General features: G+C 44.1%; 1 protein-coding gene across 7 annotated transcripts in view; it reads left to right on the forward strand.

The window, feature by feature from the left end:
• The window catches only part of GPR65 (G protein-coupled receptor 65), a 127,051-nt gene that overhangs the window by 87,676 nt on the left and 21,101 nt on the right, over positions 1-18,274 (forward strand). For 2 of the 7 annotated variants that reach the window (XR_006203990.1, XR_006203994.1), the window contains 2 exons: positions 3,556-3,616; positions 5,515-5,741. The exons of 1 other annotated variant lie outside the window; for it this stretch is intronic. The gene's annotated coding sequence lies outside the window, so the exon portion shown is untranslated. Of the gene's footprint in view, positions 1-2,980; positions 3,067-3,555; positions 3,617-4,041; positions 4,115-5,514; positions 5,742-18,274 lie in introns of those variants that run through there. 4 more of the 7 variants (XR_006203993.1, XR_006203991.1, XR_006203992.1 and 1 more) reach the window with 4 other exon arrangements.

An 18,274-nucleotide genomic window follows, 5' to 3' on the forward strand; every position in this document is an offset into this window, starting at 1 on the left:
TAATGATACTGACCTTATACATTGCCTTGAGAATCAAGACAGACCATAAGTGACATTGCTTTGTGAACTATAGAGCATTATATAATTTAAATTAATCATAAGCATTCCTCTGATATCACAGTCTTTGGATGCCTATTCTAACCCTAGCAGTCTGCTTCTGCAGCCCCTGTGAACTATCAGATGCACCACAGTTCCTTGCTTGCTTTCCACAGCTCCAAATAGGACATGTTATTAATCATTAACTCTAAGTGAACTAAATTATGCCTGTAAATGATTGGACTACGGCAATTGAGTTACCTGACAATTTCCGTGCAAGTCACAGAGCTAACCTAATGGAACGTGACAGCTCTTTCCTATAGCACATTCTCAAAATTTGATTATTCTGAGGGAGAAAAGATTCGTTGGGAGCCTCACTCAAATTGCCCAAGGCCTGTTCAGCATCTGTATGGAAAGATTAGGCTTTGGGAGTGAGGACCTGGAGAGCAGCCGGCCCGCCTATCAGTCATCTTTCTCGGGCTCCGAATGGAGCAGAATTGATGTGTCCCTGGCTTGTAACCTTCTGCAGACTTAGGGACTGTGCTAACCCATGAATAATGAAATCCACTATTAGTCATAAACTGGAGGAGATCATCTGCATTTTGACTCCAAGAGAACAATTTAAAAGGAAATAGGCCTTTGCACTTTTATAGACCAGGCACAATCAGGCCCTGGAAATAGCCCTCACTCGGTTCCTCATTCCGCGCGTATTTATCGCGTATTGCCGGTATCCTCTTAGGGAGTGATATAAAAGAAACAAAACAGAGTACCCAGGCCTCTGGTTTACTCTCTTTTGATCCTGTGCTGGAAAAATGTAACTTCTCTTTTCTCTGTATCCATGTGATGCTTCTTATCATAAGTTATTACTTATGGCCCCCACCAGTGCCTCCAGACAACCTCCACCACACCGCTGTGAACACTCAGTACCTGAAGGTTAAGCCTGGGGTTTTCACCAGCCTGAAATGGCAGTGATCGCAAAGAGGAAGATAGGACACCGGCTCAATATCACCGGCATTGACAGGGCTGGATGCTACTCCTCCCCAGCTCGCCCTTCGCCAGAGGAGAAACCCCACGATAGCTGGAATCGTCACCGGCCATGCGGCCTGCAGATCCACCACTGGTAGCCCCCCAGTGGACCCTCCTACAGGGGTATTTCAACTCACAAAAGGCATCACACTGACCCTTTGAGGCCAAGGTCGGAGCAGAACAACACCCGATGTTCGTGTGAACTATTCCTAACAGATGGGCCAGTTGGAGAGATCAAAATGCCGGACACAATTTTAGCAACATGGAAGCTTGAGGTAAATGATGGGTCACGGTTACCTCCACCCCAAGCAGAATGACCACAGATATGGGCTGTGGTCGGCAGAATTCTAAAGATCACGCAGATATATTAGCGTCCTGAGTACTCATTCAAACACCGTTATAGGTCCTGCCTTGAAGGCATTTTACAGGTGTAATTAAAACATCAAGCACCAAGTTGGCGAACCTTTAAGACAGAAACCCAGCGAGTCATGTGAGCCCTTTACAAGCAGAATTTTTCTCCAGCTGGGAACCGAAGTCAGGGATTTGAAGCACGGGAAGTATTCCATCAAGCATCACTGCTGGCCTGAAAATGGAGGGGGACACAACAAGGGAGGCCGGGGCTTGCAGAAGTGGCCAGCAGCCCCTTGCCGGCAGCTAGCAAGTGAACAGGGACCTCGGTTCGGCTGCTGGAAGACACTGGATTCTGCTAACGACAGGAATGAGCTTGAGAGAGCACTCCGTGCTCCAGGTGAGAACACAGCCAAACACCAGCTTCATTTGAGCTGGAACCCAGCCATCCGTGCCGGAATTCTGACCTACAGCGCTGAGAGCGGATAAATGGGTGCTTGCTTTATCAGCTTTATTGACACATGCCTCACTATAAAAGTCACCATTCTGAAGTGTACAATTCAAGAGTTTTCAGTAGACAAAGAGATGGGCAGCCGGAGCACTGTCTCATTTCAGAATATTTGTCTCACTCAAAAAAGAAATTCTGTACCCATTAGCAGTCCTCTCCATCCTTCTGGTCCCTGGAAACCACTGATGTACTGTCTGTTTCCACGAATTTGTCTTTTCTGGCTGTTTCCTGTAAGTGGAATCCTACAGTATGTGACCTTTTGTATTTGGTTGCTTGCATGTAGCATGTTGTTTTCAAGGATCTACCCACGGTGCGGCGTGTTATCAGTATTTTATCCCTTTTAGGGCTGAATAATATTCCATCGTATGAGTGTATCACATTCTGTGTATCCATTCATCAGTTAATGGGCCTTTGGATGTTTCCCACTTTTTAGTGATTATGAATAAATGCTATTAGGATTTGTGTACAAATTTCCCATGGACATGGCTTCTCATTTCCCTTAGGGTATATACCTAGATTGGGATTGCTGGGTCAAAGAATAACTTTGAGGTACTACCAAACTGTTTTCTAAGGTGACTGCCACATTTTACAACCCTGTCAGCAATGTGTGAGGGTTCCAATTTGCCTACATCCTTGCCAACCCTTGTTTTTGTGTGTTTTGTGGGGTTTTTTTCTGGTGGTGGGGGAGTTGCCAACACTTGTTAATTGTCTGGCTAGTGGAGGTAAAGTGTTATCTCCTTGTGGGTTTTTGTTTTTGTTTTTGTTTTTTGAGAGACAGAACACGTGTGTGCTGCTCTGAAAAAAATTTTTTTTCTGTAAAGGGCCACACAGAGGAGGGGCAGGGGGAGGGGGTGCGGAGAGAATCCCATGCAGGCTCTGAGCTCAGCATGGAACCCCACAGGGGCCTTGAGATTGTGACCTGAGCCAAAATCAAGGGTCAGACACTTGACTGAGCCACCCGGGCGCCCCTTTGCTGAGTATTTCTTCATGGGCTTTTGACCATTTCTGTATCTTCTTTAGAGGAATGTTCTATTCAAATACTTTGACTTTTTTTTTTTTCAGGGAACTGCCAGACAGGTCAAATAGTGACAGTTCTCTGGGGAGAGACTCTTGGAAACCTCCAAACTTTTTCAGCCCCTTCAAGTGGAGGTGAGGCTTCCGGCTGTAACTAGGTATTCCTAGTTACAAGGTTTGCAAAGCTGTTGGTTTTCAAAGCTTCCGTGGAGCTTGGGAATGGAAGGTGGAAATAGGGCACTTTAAAATGCCTACAGTTCACTGTTCATGCCAAGATTAGCTGGTATTCTTGAATTCTCCTTAGATCATTGCAAGCCTTTGGTTAATTTTACAGAGTTCTGAAAAAGTTAATTTGGACAATTTTTGCTAATGTCCCCATTGCTTCTCCATAGAGAAGACTCTCAGAGACTGTTATTTGGCTGTTTCCAAAGAACTTCCCCCGGGTCTTACTTTAAACAACTAAGTTTGTGGGAGTTTATGTAGCAATAGAAAACTAATCCATGAGTCAAGGCTAATGACACAACTGGACCACAGAGCTAGGGTCCCACCTTCTAATATTGCAAGGGTTATTGTGACTCTTGGGGGTGGCCTCCAATTTACCTATTTTGTGGTTTCTCCTTTAGATCTTTTTTTCTTTATGCTTCAACAGACCCTCCACTCCAATCCAGGAAGAGAAAGCCTTAGGTAAGAATCTTTTTTGTGTTTTAGGAGTATTTTTCCATGATGCTTGCTTTCAAAGTGGCAAGCAGTTGTTTTGTTTATTCATTCAGCAAACGTGTATTGTGCAGTGGCCAGGGTGACCAGCTGTGCCACTTTACCTAGGACGTTCCATTTTGTAGCACTGATCATGCTTCATTCCAGAAAATAACCAGTCACTGGAAAACTGAAATGGGGTTTTAAACCCTACAATCGCTCAGGCCTGTGGTCTAGGGCAGGGGTCAGGAAACTCCTTCCATAAAGGGCTGCACACAGAGGGATTTTAGGCTCTGCAGTCCAGATGGTCTCCCTTGCAGCTCTTCAGCTTGGTGTTTGTAACACAAAAACAGCCCTAGACAATGTGTAAACAAAAGGCATGGCTATGTTTTGATAAAACTTTATTTTAAAAATAGATGGTGATACAAGAGGATCTACAGATGGCCAATAAACAGAGGAAAAATTACACAACATCACTATCCATCAGGGAAATAAAAAAAATCAAATACACATCAAAGCCACAGTGAGAGATCACTTCCCACCCCCTAGGATGGCTACAGTCAAAGAGACAGACAATAGCAGGTGCGGGCAAGGGGGTGGAGCCACTTTGGAAACTAGTTCCGTAGCAAATCGTGTTGTCAAGCATAAAGTTACCCTTGGACTCGGCAATGCCAACTCTAGGTATGTATCCCAGAGAAGTGAAAACCTGTGTCCACAGAAAACTTGTGCACGAATATCAATAGCAGCCCAAGACAGGAATTGCTGAGTCAGATGGTATGGTTCCTTCCGCGGCCTAGGGTCGTCTCCTCTCACTCAGGTGCAGGCTAGCGCCCAGCCAGAAACACGAAGATACTCTCTGGGGCTCTGTTCACTTACTTCCCTCCTCTCCAAATTACAGCCACATCGGCACTTCCAAATTCCTGTCCCTGGGGGTACCTGGGTGGCTCAGTCAGTTAAGCGTCCAACTTCCGCTCAGGTCATGATCTCGTAGTTCGTGAGTTCGAGCCCCGTGTCTGGCTCTGTACTGACAGCTTGGAACCTGGAGCCTGCTTCAGATTCCATGCCTCCCTCTCTCTGCCCCTCTCCCTGCTTGCGCACACGAGCTCTCTCTAAGAATAAATAAACATTAAAAAAAAATTCCTGTCCCCGTGTCCAGCACTCAGAAAGACCATCAGGCTGTGTCTGGATGCCTCATTCCTTTCCCCTATTCTCAGAGACCACAGACCAGTGCTGCCCTCTTGGCCCAGGGTCATACGTCATTAAATCATACATTCTACCTGCTTTTTTTCCGTTGCTTGTGGTGGGAGGGATCAGTTCAGTCTGTTATCCCATCCTGACTGGAAGGGGGAGTTCTGTTTTGCCTGCTCCTGCACTTTGTAGAAATGGATGCATACAGCAGGCACTCTCTTGTCTCCGGCTTCTTTTGTTCAGCATCCTGTTGGCGAGCACTAGCCGTCTTGGTGCAGGTGGCATTTGCCGCTTCATTTTCGTGGCTGTTTTTGTATTTACACATATTTATTGATTTCTTGCCATGTGTGCCAGGAACCGTGCCAAGTTCTAAGGACACAAGTCTCATCACGAGAAATACAGTTCCCACTCTCGAGAAGCGTATAATCTTGCACGGGATCCAACAAACCATCGCTCAGCGGCAAACCCAGCCCGCTGCCTGTTAAATAAAATTGTATCAGACACAATCGTACCCGTTCATTTATACATTTTCTAGGGCTGCCTTCGTGCTACTGTGACAAGAGCTGAGTCCTTGTGAGGGAAACCACATGCTAGCCCACAACGCCAAAGATGTTTACTAGCTGGCTCTTTGTAGAGAAAAAATGTGCTGATCCCTTGTCTAGTGGATAATACTAGTTTCTTCTTACTATAACACACTACAGACATGGACACCGAGGCTCAGAGAGGCTAAACGACCTACTTGACCTTACCCAAGTCTGTCCAGAGACACGCTCGCAAGTGTTTAACAACTGGCTCTCCAAAAAAAAAAGAAAAAGAGGTATGTATATTATACGTTGTACTTTCATCATAAATTGTAAGACTCAGGGCGCCTGGGTGACTCAGTGAAGCATCCGACTCTTGATTTCAGGTCAGGTCATGATCTCACGGTTTGTGAGTTTGAGCCCCGAGTCAGGCTCTGCGCCGACAGTGCAAACAAAGCCTGCTTGGGATTCTCTCCCTCCTCTCTCTCTCTCTCTCTGCCATGAACACAGCCTGCTCTTAAGTTTAATCTTGATTATTAGCATTTACCTCATCACTTTTTAAGTCCAGACCAGAGATCAGCAAACTTTTGTTAAAGGGACACACGGTAAATATTTTAAGCTTGGTGGGCTGTATGCTTTCTCTTGCAACTACTCAACTCTGCCATTGTCTCCTGGAAGTAGCCATATAGACAATATGCATATTAAATGGATGGGCCTGAGGGCACCTGGGTGTCTCCATCGATTAAGCATCTGACTTTGGCTCAGTCATGATCTCACAGTTCGTGGGTTTGAGCCCTGCGTCGGGCTCTGGGCTGACAGCTCAGAGTCTGGAGGCTGCTTCAGATTCTGTATCTCCCTCTCTCTCTGCCCTTCCCCCACTCGCACTCTGCCTTTATCAAAAAAAAAAAAATGAATAAACATTAAAACTAAATGGATGGGTCTGTATTCCACTAAGACCTAATTTGCAAAAACAGATTGAAGGCCCACAGGCCATAGTTCGCCAGCCTCTGGGTCTAGACAACCAAGAATATAAATAAAAGACCTGACTTAAATTTTTTTTTTATTTGCAGGGGCAGGGGCAGAGGGAGAGAGACAAAATCTTAAGCAGGCTCCACACTCAGCACAGAACCGAATGTGGGGCTCACTCCCACGACCCTGGGATCATGACCCAAACCAAAATCACTAGTCGGATGCTCAACTGACTGAGCCACTCAGGTGCCCCAGAAGACCTGATTTATACTATTTGCTAATCCCACCGGAATTTCAAGCTACTAATATGACATCAGTGAATGGGAAGTTAGGAAGACACGAACATTCACCTGTTGGGATGAGCACTGGATGTTGTATGGAAAGCAATGTGACAACAAATTTCATATTAAAAAAAAAATGAAGACACGCACAGTGGGAGAACAGCGTCTCCCACTTAATAAAAGGAGAGAGATTCATGAAGTACTGAAAACATAGTACTTAAGATAGGAGACCCGTGGAATATATGAGGCATTTTAATGCTCTGTCTTCCTGCATCATTACTAAGGCTCTTTGGCCATTTTCTCTAAAGAGAAGTTATAAGGCAAAGGAAAATTTCATATTCTACATCAGACTAATAAATGTTTTGGTTGTAGAATACCAATTAACATTTTAAGTAGCTAAAGCTATTGTATTTTCTTATGAAATGATGATTCTTTAATAGAATGGCCTCAGTAGATTTCAAACATGCAAGGAAAGCGAGTTTCTAAAAGCCACGTGAACAAGTTTTCCTCCAGCACCTGATTTTTTGCTGGGATCTAAAGGGAATGATTGGGGGCCGCCTGGGTGGCTCAGTCGGTTGAGTGTCCAACTTCAGCTCAGGTCATGATCTCGCGGTCTGTGGGTTCGAGCCCCGCGTCGGGCTCTGTGCTGACGGCTCAGAGCCTGGAGCCGCTTCAGATTCTGTGTCTCCCTCTCTCTCTGCCCCTCCCCCACTTGCGCCCTCTGTCTGTCAAATATAAACATTAAAAATATTTAACATACAAATAAAAAAAAATAAAGGGAATGATTGGTTCTCAACAATAAGGCACAGGTATTGCTCTAATTTACCTCAGGTTCTACTGAAATTCAGTGACAGCTAAAATAACCAGACCAAGTGTCCTCAATAATTCAACAATACAGTTTATTTTAAAGTTCTAGTCTTACGTACATAGATATTAGAGCCTATGATGATAATGTGGATATAACATTACTTGACTAGAACTCATTACTTATTAACAAGAATTTGGGGAGCACCTACTAGATGCCAGTCACTCCGCAAAGGAATGTGAAGGGTACAGAGGTGAACGACACCCCCCCCCCCCACCTCCCTCTCCATTCCCACCTCTACTGCTCTGGTCCAGGCCCTTGGCCATCTCAGGATGATCAGGCCATTTAACACCACTTCTTACACCCTTCCGCTCACCTGGCACACTACCGGGTCAATGTGCCTAAAATACAGCTTCTGGGATACCACTTCCATGTTCAAAAACCACAAACTCCTTCCCCTAGCATTCAAGGTCCTCAACAGTTAAGTTCCTTTTCCACCTTGTCTCCCCCTGCACACATTTTGACTTCAACTATTCTTTGCCACGGAAATTTATCTTTGCAGTCGGGACCACCACCCTTTTGCACATGCTGTTCTCCTTGCCTGGAATATTCTGCAACAAAGAATTCTCCCCGTCCTTCTGAGTCCAAGCTTTAATCAGGCTTTTCATCTTGCCCCCCTGTCCACGAGGATCTCTCTAGCTTCCGACTTCCTTACATTTGATCCTTACTGCAATCTTTTCCCCACGTGGTGGGATCAGTGTGACCTATCCACTCTATCAGCTCTATTAGAAAGGGCTCTTTAACTTTAAGCAAGGTTTGAGCCCGCCTCCCCCGCCCCCACGGAAAGATATTTATTGAAAGAATAGTGGGGCAACTTACGTTACTAAAGGATTGAACAATCAAGTGGCAAAGGCAGAGGTGCAGCTGGAAGTCAAGAGCAACTGAAACTGAGCACTTCCTGGACTCTGTCTTGCCTCTGCTTCTCCTGGGTAGACTGTTTCTTCTCAAAGTGGAGGACTTCTCCTATGTGGCAGGAAATGGGGCATCCGCCAGTTGCTGAATGTCCCATTGAATAATGCCTTCTTCCCCTGGACTAGAAAGCTTATTTTTTATCCTCCAGTTAGCAAGATACTAGGAAAGGATTCAAACTGCCTTGACATAGGCCAGGTACCCATTCCTGAAACACTCAGCTGTAGCTAAGGGGTAGTGTCGTTTAGTACATATGTAGCTGTGAGAAACCAGCTCCTATAGATCCAGGGCTGTTCCCAGAGTAAAATATTTAGGAATAAGACAATACTACTAAAAGGTGTCTCGTACCCTCCACACCTTGACTTTCCAGTGTTGACTGCTGTAAGTATGCATGCTTGTCCACGCACACACACACACACACACACACACACACACACACACACCGTTTTCAGGGGACCTGAGTGCCATAGTCCTAAATGAGGGTCTCACTGAAGTTAACACAGACATGTCCTCTGGAATCGGGGTAGTTCTCAGGATGTCCCTCAATGCCCCGGGACCGTGACTTGTGATGCCATTTGTCAGTTTCTTCAACCCTAGCACTCTGGAGTAAGGCTTTTAGATTCCTTAAAAGCATAGCCACTACCGCACCCCTGTTCTCTTGGCCTCTGAACCCCTACTCCTACAGGACTTCAGGTCTTACCCAGTGAGTCAAACTGGGGTGTGGTCTCTAGCACCATACTATTCAGAGCTGCTAGATATGCTCCATTGTATCTCCAGATCCACTCTCCAAGCTGCTCTGTGCCTTGCAAAGCTAACGTGGGTAGATCACATGCAAGGGTTAACTTAACCTAACTCTAGCTTCTGGCTAGAGTATAGCTACTAGGGAGTCCCTGCAGGAGATATAAGGTAGAGGAAGCCGAGTAAAGTCAGCACATTTATCCCCCCAGTTTCCTCCCTTGGGGTTGCCATGGGCTGACTGCCTCTGCTAACTGAAGATCACTGTTCTTCTCTGTCCACATGGCCTCTCTCTCTCCACACTCCCTTAACCACTCGCAGTTCTGTTCTCTACCTCCCAATTCTTGTCTTGGGTCATGACATGTAACAAAGCTAGAATACTATTAGTAGCTTTTGGGCATTCAGCTCAAGACAGTAGGACTCTTTGAGAATAATTCACTGGGATTAGGAAATGGGAGTTTCGTGGTGTCGATACGGAAGGGCTGCTTGCCTCACTTCTCTACCCAAAGGATATGAAGACCTTACTGCTTGCTCCTCACTCACTCACTGTCACCACTTTGTTCTCTTTGAGGAGAATATTATAGGACTGACTAGACAGTGGCTTAGGAGGCTCCTGGGATCCTGAGGTATGATCCTGGGACCAAGGAAATCAATAGAGGAGTACTGGCTACAAGCAGGGATCAAGACAAGGGATAGGTTCCCAGTACACTGTAAGAGAACCGAACGTAAGAGACTGCCCACAAGACCTAGGACATAGGACTTGGGGCCACAGAGAAGCCTGGAATGAATTGCATAAAACAGGAACCACTCACAAATCCTCCCTCCCACCGTGGACCAGCAATGGACTCAAGAATGACACTCAAACCTGAAGTAAAGAACTCCCAAATATTCTTCTGGAATCTGAAGTATGTATAACCTGCTGGGAGCTAAGATTGTTTAATAGTGTAGTGTCCCAGTCCCTTATGAAGGAACTAGTCCTCTGTTACATTATGTTGAGTCCAGGGTCAAGGGATCATTTCCCAGAGCCATAGCTGTTGGTCTTCTATGACCAGGCAGCCCTCCATGATTACCCTGTCCAGTCACCTGGGTCACTAAAATAAATAAATAGATAAATGGATAGATAATAGAGGGATAGATAAAAGGGCTTTTAAAAACCAATCTTTTTGAGTTAGGTTTCATTTCAAAGAAATGCTACTACAGCATAACAATAAGACTGAGATTGAAACAGAGTTGCATTTTTTTTCCGTAAGGACCACTGTCCCGGAGGGAATAAAATAGAAAATTAGCAATAAACAGGCCAGCTGCAGGCGTGGCACTCTCTTGAAAGCTAGAACGATATATATTCCTTTGCTCTTATTGCTGTGAAAGATGATCACCAATTTAGTGTCTTGAAGCAACACAAATCTGTTATGTCCCAGTTCTGTAGGTAAGATGGGCTCGGCCGGCACCTCTGCTCTCGGGTCTCAAGACCCAAATCAAAGTGTCGGCCAGCTTCAGCAATTCAGTGAGAGCTTCAGAAAAGAAGGTGCTTCCAGACCTGTTCAGGTTGTTGGCAGAATTCAGTCATTTCTGGTTGTAGGACTGAGGTATCATTGGTGACTGTCAGCAGGAGGCTTCTCTCAGCTTCTAGAGCCTTGATCACGGTTCTCTTTACCTTTAAAGTGAACAACAGTGAGTAACATGCTTCTTGTGCTTCAAATCCCTCTGTCTTCTTTGGTCACATTCTTTCGTCCCCAGCTGGAGAAAGTTCACTGCTTTTAAAGGCTTGTGTGATTAGAGCAGCCCCACCTAAATAATCCAGAATAATCTCCTTACCATAAGGTCTGTAACCTAAACTACATCTGTATAATCCCTTTTGCCATGTAGTGTAACATATTCACCGTTTCTAAGGATTAGCATGTGGACATCTTTGGTAGTCATTTTCCCTACCACAGAAGACACTGAAGCTAGGTCATGGCCAAGTGCAGAGAGGGAAACAGTTTACACCAAGACAGATGCCACGTTCACATTGGAATTTTTTTTTTTTTTTTTAGTTATCTTGTTTAATCCAACATACTTGGAAAATGCGATGAAAATACATGTTAATTTCAATATGCTTTTCTGATTACATGTATGTGATATTCATAGAATACATATATGGTCAAAACCTTGGTGTTGCGTATTTAGCTCACTCAATTTATGAAAAATAACTGCCACATAACCTAGTTAGCAAAACCAGTCCTCCTTATCAAGTTAATCAAATCAGACTGTCAGGAGAAGACAACAATTCTGACTTAATTTTTGATCCAAATAAATGCATTCATGTACACAATCTGCTGAAAAAGACACAAATCGCAATGGTAAGCTTACACTACTGTAGGATGAACTACTAAAGGTTGTCAAGATTATAATTAGGCAGATCTAATGTCATTGGTTTATGGATTTTTATAAGTTATAAAGTCAAGCATAAGTTGATTTGCTGGTTTTCATTAACTCGTAACAGTTCAAAATTTAATGTATAGTTAAAAATAAGAAGCTCTTTGTGAAGGGAGCCCAGGGGAAAAAGCAGGAGGGTATGCATGTGTACACCATATGCAGATATTTGGCGTTGGGGAATGTCATGGAGGGAATTACCTTGACATAATGGTAGTTTCCAACTACCTCTCAACTAGCTCTCAGGCAAGCTATCTCAAAGGTCACAGAACAGAAAGGTTCACATTAAACCTTAAAAATCACATTAAAGATTCAAATTAAAATACTTGAATCCCACAAAGCTGTGATTGATCAAGTTGAAGCACAAGGAGAAGCAAGAAAAAGACATGGGGTAGGCTAGCACACTTAGCATGGGGTACAAGCAGATGGACCAAAGCAACTTCGCCATCGGGCACCTTGGACGTAGTACTTAAGGGCCCCCAACACTTTTGGGGCCCACAAAACTGTTGTAACTTCTTTTAAAATCAGAAGAAGAAGAAAAGAGTATAATCCAGCCTGGATTATGTTAGTCTTTCTTCCAATGCCGTAGGAAAATATAATTTTAATATTTCTTGATGCAGGAAGGGGCCCAGGAAGAAAGGCTCAAGCGTCCTGCAGCCCAGGATGCGAAAACAACACTACCTAAATCTTGGGTCGCACAACATTTACATCTTGTCTTTCCCGCATCAGTATCTCCCACTGAAGGTGGGCTTATGAAAACCAGAGTTGAGGTTTGAACAAGAGGGCTTAGCAGGCAGAAAGTGCCTAGAGCCAACACAAACACCATCCAAGAGACTCAGAACACAGATGCCTGGCTATGGCAACAGCCTGGCAGTTAGCCTGCTCGATAGCTCCGGGTTTTGGCTGAGTTTCTTGGGCAGAGCACAAGTGGGGCCAGAATAGGACCATACTGGGAACCTCCGGTGGGTGGCCAGTTTCAAGATGCCCAGAAGTGGCATCCTCTTTATTTAGAATTTGGTCTTCCCATGTCTTTGTATCTGTAAGTAACGCACATTTGTTCTGTCACACATTCCACTTACTCCATCTTCAACACACCTTACAGGTTACTTACTGTCTATACTTAACACACTTACCAATTCTGCCTGTGCCTCACAAGCTCTTTGTTTGCCCATTATCTATCCCAAACGTGTCCTATCAATTTGGCCCATATCTCATAAGCTACTACTAGCTTTCTTGCCTTGTTTTACACACTTGTGGGTTTTATCCATCCCATTTGTTGTCTCGCCTTTTATAGAAAAACTAAACATTCTCAATTAATATAGAGAACACACTACAGGAAAAATGAAAACAGAATAAGGTGTGAGACTGAGAAATAACACCATTAATGTCATCAGACATTGTGATTGGACATGATTTATGCAAAGAAAAAGTTCTGTTCCACAAAAGACCATGTGCTTCAACGTTTTACCAATGCTTCCGCCATCCTGTTTTCTACTTCTTATCAGGAAGATGGACAGAATGAAACATTTTATAAGTTGAAGTAAGACAAGCAGGCCAGGATTATCATAAACTAAAAGGAGACACACAAAAGTTTGATCCACAAGCTTTATCCAAGGTAATTTGAAAATCTGATAGCTCCTGAAAATATTTCAGTTACATTTTTGTTTTTTAACTAACCATCACTGATCGCTTCTGCTTGGGCTACTCATAGGTGCCTTTCTTTCCAGCTAATGACTTGTCCCAGGGATAAGCACTGAGAACAACTGAGAAGGACCCCTTACATGAAATCTGTTGGGGGAGTGGCCACAAGGGAGAGAGCCATGTTTAGCTTTTATTATTTCTTATCAATATTTTCTTTGCTCTATCTTCATCAAATTCTCAACAGCTATGCATTTCTCAGGGACAGTGATAAAAGAGCAGATAATTACATGAAAGTCAGGTCCATGGCCTAGAGTCAATGTACTTCTGATTGCAGAATACAACCGTAGGGGCCCAAATATCCCCCATTTCCAATGCCATGCTTCGTCTTTAACAGAAATACACATAAGACATAAAAGGAGAGGAAGCTTTGGGGGGTGGTCTTTAATTTCACCAATTAAGAGACTCTTCCCTCAAGTCAGTATTTCAAATGGACTGTGCCCTGGCCCAGGGCTGGAGGGGAGCGGGGTGTATAACCCAAAGCCATGGGTCACAGTAAGAACTGGAAACGGTAACGTGTTTATCTTTCTTAGATGCAGCGGAAAATGGGCTATGGAAAGGGGACGATGGGAAAGAACAGCTTTTTAACGCCAGGAAAGAGATGCCCAGGGATCCGAGTACCCCAATTTGAAGGCACTGGTCTGTACCACACAATTTAACTGATAATTGTGTATTAATACCATCATCACAAAATATTGTAATCTGATGAAATTTTGAGAATTCTAAGAATCACTTTCTATATGCCATCCCCCATCATGCTTCCCATGTATCAGGTGCTCAGTGATACCTATTTACTGTTCCCCCATTCATTCAGACATGCATGTACATGTTTGCCAACAGCCTATTACGTGTCGGATGCTAGAATGGAAAGCCAATGAGCATTTACTATCACTCTGTGACAGGCACTGTACTACACACTGGAGATAATACAACTGTGTCTTCGAGAAGTTAATTGATTAGCACTTCCTCTATTTCTAGACAAAACTCCTGGTCCTCTTTATTTAAAAGTCTCTGATTCTGGTCTCACTACCACTTTTTCTTTTTTTAAGTTCTCTTTATTTTGAGAGAAACAGAGATAGCACGAGTGGGGAAGGGGCAGAGAGAGAGGGAGAAAGAGAATCCCAAGCAGGCTCCGTGCCACCTGTGCCCAACACAGTGCGAGGCTTGAACTTACCAAACAGTGAGATCATGATCTGAGTCAAAATTAAGAGTCAGATGCTTAACCGACTGAGCCACCCAGGCGCCCCTCTCACTACCCCTTTTATGCTTTATATCTGTGAATGGAGGAGAGGTAAATGTGAAGCCACACGAGGTCACAGGCCACCCAAAAAGAGGTGATGGGCCAGATTTGGCCCTTGGGCCATAATCTGTGGGCCCCTGACTTAATAAAAGTAGGGAGAGAAAGAAAACCGGGGAACACATTTTCCACAGCAAAAATTATTTCTGTGTGCTGATCCACCGTGACTAGATAGGCAACATTGTCTGAAGAGAAAGGAAAGAATAACAGTTGTGATTTTTTTGGTTTATCAGAGAAGAAATTGTGGATAGGAGCATCATTCTTGAGCCACCTGTGCAGATCACACATTGGGACAATGTAGCTACACGGGGTAATGAGGCATTGGATTGTCGGGGTTGGGGGTGGGGGACAGGAAGGTAGGGTTTAATACCTCTACAGAAACCGGGTTCGTTTCTCTTAATAGCCTGCGTGAAGAATGGCTACCATTAAGGCAACTATCACACAAAATTAACCCTTGAAAATGGTTTAAAGTTCTTTCTCCTTCTCTGACGTGACTGTTATTTCAGAAGGGATTGTTTTCAATCGATTCTTTCGGTATGAAAACACGCATATCTCTAAATAATGTACTATTATTGCTGTATCTGCATTTGGGGAGTTTTAGGCATTTTCTACTGGCTTCCTGGATATGAAAAATAAGTCTCCCCCTTTCTTCCCCTTCTCTCACCAATACGTCACACATTTTCCATCCCCATCCCCTTTTGTCCAACATGGTCGTGTCGGTGCCTATAAAATCATGACTCTATATGCTATTTATAAGTGAGGCATGTAACAAACTATAACTCTTTTTTCCTTTGGTAAACACAAATCTTGCTTTTTCTTGGAGTGAATTATTTTTCACACCCCTTAATTTCTGTATTCTCACCAGTAATTCAAACTCGAATTTTCTAGCAGAGTCTTAGGTCCCCTGAATAGCATTCATATCAGATACTCTACCGGTTTCACCTTAGGGCGGAGGCCTCTCAGAGCCCTCAGACCTGCCCTAGCTAGACCAGTGGTCCCCTACGTGTGGCTCTCACCGTTCGTCCTGAGGATCTCACATGGCTTTGCTGCCATCTTCCCACTCTCAGTATCAATGTTGCATGTGTATGAGAGTAAGAAGTGCTGGCAAACACAAACCTTGACCTTTCAAGCTTTACACAATGCATTTGTATCCTCATGGTTGTACAGTCGGGTCACATAGTCGCTCAGTTGTGGCCACGCTTATGGTGTATGGGCGTGCACTCTTTAACTACGCTGTCTCTAACACATGCTTCCAAAGTTGCCCATGAAGGGGAATAGAGAGCTGGAGGAGTGTATATGGGATTATTCAGAGCCAGGCCTGGAAATGGTTTACATTCCCTCTACCTGCCTCCCAATGGCCAGAACTCAGTCATAGGAACCCTGACCTATGACTACGAGGGGGGTCGAGGCAGGTAGACTTCCTGTGCACCAGGAAGAAGAAATGGTGTGGGAAATGCCTAGCATTATGTCTGCCAAGTCTGCCCATCCGAGCACCAAACCATTTCAGCGTTCTTCCAATAGGTAGACAAGACAACCAAAGCAGTACTCTCCACTGGCTCTGGCCCTGTTGATCTCACAAGTACGAAGTAAAAACAAAAATCACCGGTTGTAGAAACACCAAAATAAAAGGGTAACTTGGAGACAAAAAGTCCTTCTCCCAAAAAAGTTGAAGAACAATCACTGCCCTGGAGTAATTCTGAAATCCCTCTGGGCACTCCGAGGCAAGGCAGATTTGTGGATGGGGCCCTGCGGATGCCTCTGGAAGGAACGTCTGTGGCTACTCTCTGTGACCCTCTCCTCTGCTCTCTCAGTGACTCTGGTTTTTATTTTCCTTTCTCCCATCTGACCAGAGCGCTGGCAGGCACGTCCCTTCAGGAGGAAAGTATACAGAGTCTGCGAAGTCTCTCTTCTGGTTGTGGAGGTTGGGCTGCAGGGATTATTTTCAAATGGTTCAAGATTTTGGGGTAGGGGGGTAATCAAATTCCTGGTTTCTTTGGCAACACAGTTCCCTCAGGAGCCTCCGGAGTTTCTGAGGTATTCACTTTCAATCAGATTCATAGGCAACAAGTGTACCCAAAGTTCTTTTCTAAACATGGTGGTGCCTCCTATATAGAGACCCTTTTCGTTGCCTCCTCCTCCCTCCCTCCCCGTTCCTCTCCAAGTTCAATGACCACCACACCACACTGAGGCCATCAGGTTTGAATGGGACCATCATGCCCAAGTCACTTTATCTGAGAAGTTTTACTGTAAGTCTATGTCACTTATCTTTTGTGCTTTATAAGAAAATGGCTTTCTGGGCCCAAATTTCTGTACCCCTTTTATTCCTTGTGATTTCTCCTTGCACACCAGTCAGTTATTTCCAAAGGCCATCTATCACTGGCAACTCCTTGCCAAATGGATCACAGAGTGGCCGATCCCACCAACGCTTCAATTCTTTGTAATCTGTTCTTCTTGGGCCACTAGCTCCCACATCACAGCAAGTGATCATTTTATCAAATGTTTGTCACTGTGTGACTTGGGTCCCCATTTCTTAATTTCTGACATTAGTTCCTTTGTTACTCACCATTGAACCACTAAGCAAATGCCAAGCTCCTGTTACCTCAACACCCACTTTCTATGAGTGAAATTGCAACACCAGTTGCTACAAAGGCAAACCCTAAATCTCAATGACTCAACAAGTCTTTACTTCTTGTTCACGTCACAGTCCAATGCAAATCAGGTGGCTCTCCACCAGAGAGCACCTGGAACACAAGGTCTCAAAGTGACCATGGAAGGGAAGGAGAAGCCAGAAGATCATTCTGATATTTTTATATCCAGAGCTGATGGGCCAGACCTGATTTGGGAGTTGGGGGGTGGGGGGCACCTCACTTCCTCCCACATTCCAGTAGGCAGAATTCAGTCATATGGCTCCATAGCTGCAAGGGATGCTGGGATATGTAGTCTTCCTATGTGCTGGGATAAGGGGACACATAGCATTGTCTCTAACACAACATGTCCTCTGATTTCTTGGTGCTTTTTTTTATCCCCTCAAGAAGGGCTATATAGAGAAGTAAAATTCTGAGGACCTCATGTCTGAAAATGTATCTATTCTGGCCTCAATTCATTAATAGCATCTCTGGGTACAAAAATTTTTATTGGAAATTTTTATTTCCTTCAGAATTTTATAGCTATGACTCCAATATGTTCTAGCTTCCAGTGTGGCTATTCCTTTTAAGAAGGATCTGGTCATTGTGATTCTTTTGCATGAGATGTGCTTTTCATTTGGGGGGTTTTGTTGTTATTATTATTGCTTCTCTCTCTCTCTCTCTCTCTCTCTCTCTGGGTGTGTGTGTGGGGCCGGGGGGAGGGGGGTCCTTCTCTCTCTTCCTAGAAGTTTGTAGAATTTTCTCCAATGCTACAGTGACTTCAGATAAATTCTACATGGGTTACATCAGTATGGATCTATTATCATTTATATTTTGGGATACTGTGAGCTTTTCAATCTGGGAACTCAGGTCTTTCCATTTGGGAACTTTTCTTGACATTATTTGGTGGGTTATATTCTATTACTCTCTTTGTTACTGTGCTTCCTGAATGCCTGATATTCAGATATTAGACCATGTAGGCTAGTTTTATTATTTTGTTTCCTATTTTTTTTATATTTTTGCCATTTTGTTCTATTTTCTGAAGAGGTTTTTCAGTGTTCTCTTCTGGCCCTTTATTGGATTTTCTTCTTTAACATCAAGCTTTTCATTTTCAGAAGCCTTTTTATATTCTCAAAGTACTATTTTCTGG

Source organism: Panthera leo, chromosome B3 (assembly GCF_018350215.1).
Source record: "Panthera leo isolate Ple1 chromosome B3, P.leo_Ple1_pat1.1, whole genome shotgun sequence".
Classification (NCBI taxonomy): domain Eukaryota; kingdom Metazoa; phylum Chordata; class Mammalia; order Carnivora; family Felidae; genus Panthera; species Panthera leo.